The sequence below is a fragment of the Saccopteryx leptura genome, chromosome 4, assembly GCF_036850995.1.
Source record: "Saccopteryx leptura isolate mSacLep1 chromosome 4, mSacLep1_pri_phased_curated, whole genome shotgun sequence".
Lineage (NCBI taxonomy): Eukaryota > Metazoa > Chordata > Mammalia > Chiroptera > Emballonuridae > Saccopteryx > Saccopteryx leptura.
The window spans coordinates 179522545-179530289 of NC_089506.1; positions in this window are offsets into that span (position 1 = coordinate 179522545).

Sequence of the window (7745 nt, forward strand, 5' to 3'; positions counted from 1 at the left end):
CATTTAAATAAATTAGTATTGATACAGTGAATATCACTGTATACTTAATTCTAGAATAATTGCAAGAATCAATTTTTTATATTCTTTTATTCAAAATCTATTCAACTAATAACTGAGGACCAGATATGTGACAGATACTATGAAACATGTTGATTTAAATTTGGCTGAGATTTTCTAATGTATTGCTTTTCAATACAGTATTAGTAAAGATAATCTATGTTATATACCTGCCTGGTCTAATCTATGGGAATAGCTAGTATAGGCTTTTTAGAATTTATATAAAAACTTAGGGTTATTATCTTATCTATATAGTTTTTTCCTAATATACATTGGATTAGTTTTAAGTAAGTTTTTTCCCTCTCTTTCTTCCCTCCATCTTCTACTTCCTCCTGTCATTCAACAGATATTTTTAATTGCCTTTTATTTGGAAGTACCTAGCATAAAATAAAACCTGAGAATGTGTAGATATAAATTGCATCTAAATTTAAGATATAAATTATTTACAATATATGTATAAACTGATTAACATTTACAAACTGAGGCAAAAATATTTTTTGTAGTTTTCTAACTTAATACTTATATTTCTTAAAATCTGGAAAAATAAGAAAAGTAGAAATATGATCCTGGAAACATTATCATATTTAGATTTTGATTGCTTACTGTTTATTAGAAATTGAATTAGCCTGACCAGGTGGTGGCGCAATGGATAGAGCATCAGACTGGGACGTGGAGGACCCAGGTTTGAAACGCCAAGGGTGCCAGCTTGAGTGTGGGCTTATCTGGTTTGAGCAGGGCTCACCAGCTTGAGCCCAAGATCACTGGCTTGAGCAAAGGGTCACTTGGTCTGCTGTAGCCCCACAGTCAAGGCAAACATCAGAAAGCAATCAATGAACAACTATGGTGTTGCAACAAAGAATTAATGCTTCTCATCTCTCTTCCTTCCTGTCTGTCCGTCCCTATCTGTCCATCTCTCTGTCTCTGTCACAAAAAAAATGAAAAGAAATTGAATTAAATAATTAACATGCATATCCTTGTTTAATGTTCATGACAACCTTGTGAGGTATAAAATAGTCTTTATTTTTATCAATGAAGAAATTAATGTAAAGATAGTTGAGTACCTGACCTTGTTTTCTACATCATGTAAACATTACAGTGCTCTGAATCCATGCAGTCTGACACCATGTCTGTGTCCTGAGACTGTTAAATACTCCTTCATGTTTGGGTTAAAGGATACCTTTACTTTCTCATTCATTTGTTCAAGTACCTCTCAGTCTGTCTGCATGATTTCTTTGATGCTCTGTGGCATATCATTTAATGGAAATATATTTCACGTACCTTTAGGAGACCTTTGTAGTCAGCATAATAACTCTGTCCTTTTATCATAAAATTTCTTCAGAAGCCTCTGCCACTGCCCCTGTCAGATTTATCTTTCAAATGAAACACTGAGCTCTTACAAAAATTAATTATTACAGCATAATTTTTAATGGTGACATTTCCAAATTATTTTAGTAATCTCAATTTTCATTATGTACAGAACATCTCATTTGTAGGGCAGTTTTTTTTCAAACCCAGCCAAAGAAAGCAAATATTTATTTTAAAATAGTAAGATCCCTCCAGTTGAGTTTTATTTTTCTAAAATATGTGGTTTTGGTTTTTTTCCTTCCTTGATTGTTGATTTTTTCTTTTTATTGAATTTATTGGGGTCACAATGGTTAACAAAATTACACAGGTTTCAGGTACACAATTCTACAACACAACATCTGTACAGTGTATTCACCACCCCAAGTCAAGTCTCTGTCCATATTTTTGATGGAAAATCTTTCTTATTTGCCCCTCTTTTCTCCTCGATGTTCTCATATCTACACTCTGTTTTTCTGTACTTTTAGAATACAGTTCTTAAAGTGAGAGTTAGCTAAATTTTTCCCCAGTTTTTGCTGCAGGTTAACCCTGGACCACAGTGAGTACTGAGATGGCATCTTGACTCTTTCAGAGAAATTATTCTGATTCATTTCTCTGTACACAGTGTTAAATGAACTATGTTCTTTTTGTATCTCTGGGAACATTCATAGTCAGTGAATTTTACTCCTCAGTCCTAAAATATGGTTTTAATTCTAATTGTTTTTAAAGGAAGTTTTACTTATTTTGTTTCTCTATAATTAATATAAATATTAATTCACAGCAAATGCATGAGAAAGTGATGTTATCTTTTAATCTAGTCTGGTAATTCTGTTTCTTTAGATAACTTGGTTTCTACTTGTATGACCCGTATAAGTACTTTTGCAGTTTTCTGACTTCCCATCTTTATTTATCTCTGGATGTAAATATGTGAGATGTCTAGTATGACCTTAGCAGTGGAGAGGAGATGGGCTTCTCACATTCACTAGAAGACGTCTGGTCATTTGGTCAATTCCGGAATTGGGGAAGAAAAATGACCTGCCGATTGGACTCATGACTACTGAGCTGTAACTGGTACCACCCCTGGGAAAAGGTTGCAAAACCCGAGATGGAAAGAAACTTGCTCTTTCTACTTTCAGTGAAGGCCCGATCCTCTCCCCTACTGATTCAGCCCCATGTTGGCCACTTTATCTTACATTATAAATGTCCTCAGGCAGCACGCTAGCCTGACTTCTCCCAGGGGCTGGTCAGATCTTTCAGGGCAGCTCAGGGCAGGGGATACTAGAAATGCTGGGAGTTGGGGGCTAATTTTTCCCAGAAGTAAAATGTAAGCAGGACAGTACTTAACCTCAATAATTTTTTTTTCAAATGTATGTGCAATTCCAAAAAATCAATATATTTCTAATGGAAAAATATATTTCAGTGACTTTAAAATGTCTAAATGTTTCTGAAGAACCATTGTTTAGGCTAACTAATGGTTTTAAGTTTTATAATTAAATGTAGCTACAAAAGGTCAAGTGAATTGGGTAGTAATAAAATTATATAGTTTGGACAATGAAGGTTAAAGACTCATTGAGAAAATTTAGGCTTTTTAAAAAAAATTAAAATTATCTATTTTTTTCTCTGCATTGGAAAGCATTATAATGTAATGGTTTAAAGCATTGTCTCTTCCTGAATTCAAATCCTGCCTCTTTCACTTAGTAGCTTTGTGATCTTGAGCACGTTGCTTAGTTACTCCGATCTAAACTTCTTTGTCAGAAAGGGCATTATAACAATGCGTATGCCGGGCAGATAAGATATAGCTCGCTCACTTTGTTAAAGATGGCGCTGCCCACATAAATGGGCGTTGCCTAGGACAGGTGATAATATTAATTGCCATCTTGCTTGGGAAGAGGCATGGTTATGCTAATGTATGTTAGGGGAGGGCTTTTGTGCCAAAAGGTTTTAAAAGGTGGAGCTAAGAGGCCATTTAAAGAGAGATTACATTGTTCCTGGGGAGAATGATTAGTTCTAGGAAGAGCCCATGGAGGCAGGGCAGGGAGGCCATGTGGAGGAGGGAGCCAAAATGGCAGAATAGGGAAGGAGAAGACAGTTTGTGGAGGAAGAGATGGGGAACAGAGGTGAATAAGACTGGTGAGGTGGAAGCCTTTGATTCTAGGAAAACTTGGATGAGTCAGTAGCTTTGTGAGCGCTGAATGAGTGGGTTTTGGAGCCCAGTGTGTGTTTTACTCGCTTGCCAAGTGGTGTCTAGAATAAAGGAAAATGGACTACCAGTTCTTGGCTCTGTTGATTCCTTACCATCTGTCCGAATCAAACCTGAACCTACATTGGTCAGGCGGCTTTGATGGCAACCATGGATACTGGTCATACAGCATACTAATAGGGTAATTTAGAATAGAAAAGATAATTTCTTAGCATAGTACTTATTACTTAATAATACTCTGCAATAACAAATGTGGTTACAGATAATAGTAAAAATGATATTATGCACTCCAATTTTCCTGACATATAGTCTTGAACCTTTTGTTTCTAATTTTCAAATCTTCATCACTACAACCACCATCCTAGTCTAGCGCCAGCCTCTGGTATTATACTATCATTTTCTAAGTTGTATACCTTTGTCCATTCTAGCCTCCCTCCCAAATTGTCCTACACATTTAAATCCAGCAACTTATTTAAAACAGCAAGCCTAATCTTGTTTACTTTCTGTTTTAAACCCTTAGAGTGCTTCCTATTACCTAGAAATGAAATCTCTTAATGTGACTGAATGTTTCCTACATGGCTTGGTCTCTCTCTTCAGTCCTTCAGCTTCATAACACACACTCCTTTTTTCTACAGTCACACTCAGGTATGTCAGCCCTTTAATATTTCAGTATCCTTTTCTGACACACACATTTTACAATAGCTGTTCCTATTTTTTCCTCCACTCTTTATCTGTTTAACTCCTATGAACACCTATTCATCCTTTAGCTATTAGCCTAAATATTTCAGAATGGAGTTACCAGCTTACCCACATACTTGAATCATATTTTCTCTTCTTTAGCACTGTAGACCCCTTATTTTGAAAAACTTTATACAACCAAAATTTTAATTTTTTTGTAATTATTTGATGACCGTCTTTCTACCTCCCCTCCACACACACACACTGATTAAGTATCTGTTAAAGGCACAAACCATGTGTCTTTGATTTCCATTTTAAATCTCACACCTGGCAAAGAGGCTGACCATGGTAAATGGTAAATGGCCAGTCCTTATGTTCTTCAGTTTCTTTTTTATTTTTCTTTTAAAAATTTTAAATGGCCCTGGCCGGTTGGCTAAGTGGTAGAGCATCAGCCTGGCGTGCAGAAGTCCCGGGTTCGATTCCCGGCCAGGGCACACAGGAGAAGCACCCATCTGCTTCTCCACCCCTCCCCCTCTCCTTCCTCTCTGTCTCTCTCTTCCCCTCCCGCAGCAGAGGCTCCATTGGAACAAAGATGGCCCGGGGGCTGAGGATGGCTCCTTGGCCTCTGCCCCAGGCGCTAGAGTGGCTCTGGTTGCAACAGAGCGACCCCCCTGGAGGGGCAGAGCATCGCCCCCTGGTGGGCGTGCAGGGTGGATCCCGGTCAGGCGCATGCGGGAGTCTGTCTGACTGTCTCTCCCCATTTCCAGCTTCGAAAAAATACCAAAAAAAAAAAAAATTAAATGATTTTAATTTATTTTGCTTACACAGATTCAAGTGTCCCATCAAATATATCTCCCTCTCCCCACCCCTGTCTTCCCCTTAATACCCCCTTTGATTTCTCCCCCCAACGCCCTCACCCCTTCCTTTCAGGATTTGTTGTCTTGCTCTCTATAACGCTGTGTTATATATATATATAATTTTACTAATCTCTTTCCATTCTCTGATACTATCCTCTCATCCCCTTTCCCTCTGACCGTTTTCCCTCTGGTCCCTTTGATCCCACCTCTACCTCTATTCTGTTCCTCAGTTCATATTGTTCATTAAATTCCTCATATGAGTGAGGTCATACAATATTTTTCTTTCTCTGCCTGGCTTATTTCACTTAACATAATAGTCTCCAGGTCTATCCATGTTGTCACAAAGGGTAAGATTTCCTTCTTTAATGGTATTTGACATCGTTGTCTTAAAATACTAATCTTATAATCCAAGATATCACATTCCCCTGGATTTCTTCCCATCTTTCTGAGAGTTTCTTCTTAGACTCATGTACTATATTCTCAGATCTCTAAAGATTAAATTCAGTATTCATCCTTTTTTCCTCGTCTCTTTACTTTCACTGTCTAAGGATATTATTGTTTCTCAAGACTTTAAAAGAATATATAGGATGGGGTAAAAGTAGGCTTACCATTGTGAGCTCATGAAACACAGAGTTTTCTCTTTTATTATTATTTCTTGATTATTGTCTTATTTTCCATATGAACAAGTGTAAACCTTCTTTTTCCCACCCTTGTGTATGGTAGTAATGCTCAGATGTTTAACTCCAGCTCTAGCTCAATGCTGAGTATAAGTATCTCACATTGTTTGTCCAACACCTCCTTTAACATCTCACAAACATTTCAAGCTCCAAAAAACAAAACTGAATCTGTAATCTTCCAAAAATCTAACCCATCCCCATTTTTCCACAACTCCATTCTGACAATTTTTCAAAGAAACACTTGGAAATTATCTTTTTTATTATTATTTATTTATTTTTGTATTTTTCTGAAGTGAGAAGTGGGGAGGCAGAGAGACGGACTTCCACATGTGCCCAGCTGGGATCACCCAGCATGCCCACTAGGGGGCGATGCTCTTCCCATCTGAGGCATTGCTCCGTTGCAACCCGAGCCATTCTAGCACCTGGGTCAACTTTGCTCCAATGGAGCCTTGGCTGTGGGAGAGGAAAAAAGAGACAGAGAGAAAGGAGAGGGGGAAGGGTGGAGAAGCAGATGGGCGTCTCTCTTATGTGTCCTGGCTGGGAATCAAACCCTGACTTCCAATGCTGGGACTTAGAAGTTATCTTTAACTCTTCCCTTCCTTATAAGCCCACTTCCAATTGATCCATAAACTCAGTTAGTATTAACTTGAAAGGATATGCAAATTTTAGCCATATCACTGACCTCTATTAGTACTATCCTTCTCTATCTCAACATGAACTTAGTATATTGGAATAGTATCCTGAGAAGTCTCCTTGTTTCTTCTTTTGTCTCTTTCAGTCTATTATTAACCAAACAGCCAAGTAAATATTTTTGAAACATTAAGCCATACCACTATCATCTTCTAATAACATTTTAACTAAAATCCCATGTTATTATTATGATGTGAAAGTCCCTACATGCTCTGTATCCTAAATCTATCTGAGCTCACATCATATTGTTATGACCCTTAAAAATTTCAGTTCATCATTCTGGACTTCTTGCTAATCCATAAAGAGAAATCCCCTCATCATCTTATCTATGATGTAATTACAACAATTTTCTTATCCTTCTTTATTTTTTAATTATGGAATATTTATATGCTGATAAAAATAATATTACATGTCTGTTTATTTAGGGTTTTTTGGTTCATCCTTTTATATACAGAATATACATTTTATATATAAAAATTAAATCATCCTTTATTTCATTATGGCATTTAGTATGTGCCAATTTATATATATGGAATAGATAAATAGTAATACTTGAAAACATATTTGGTGAATAAATCAATTTATTAAAGAAGGAATGAATTCTACTTTCACTGTGTAGGAATAGTTTGTATCAGAAAAAGCTCATAACGAAAATGTGTGTAAAATTATTATTACCTGAAAATGGAAGAGTACAATAGCATTGAAAACTGATCAAAGAGAGAATCAAAGATTAAAGAGATCAAAATGATCAAAAGAGATCAAAGAAAAAATCAAAATACAGAAATGAGTAAAATATTCTGGGTCGATTTTTACCTTGAGGTAAAACAATTTGTAAGCTGAAACATCCAGGTCTAGAAGCCAAGTGGCTAAGATTTTCTGAGACAAAAAAGCAAGTGATGAAGCCCAGAAGAAAATTTTAGAGAGGTAGAGAACCAAGGAAAAGCTGGGTACTGAGACACTGATAAACAGAAGAGTTGTGAACAATGTTATAAATTAGGATTAAAGAGCATCTATGGAAGGGTAGCCCAGAAAAATATGGATACAACGTATGAATACAAAAGTAATCCTTTAGCATAAGCACTAAATAAATTAGCTAAGAAATGTATATGAAACCTGACCAGGCAGTGGCGCAGTGGATGGAGCATTGGACTGGGATGCGAAGGACCCAGGTTCGAGACCCCAACGTTGCCAGCTTGAGCGCGGGCTCATCTAGTTTGAGCAAAGCTCACCAGCTTGGACCCAAGT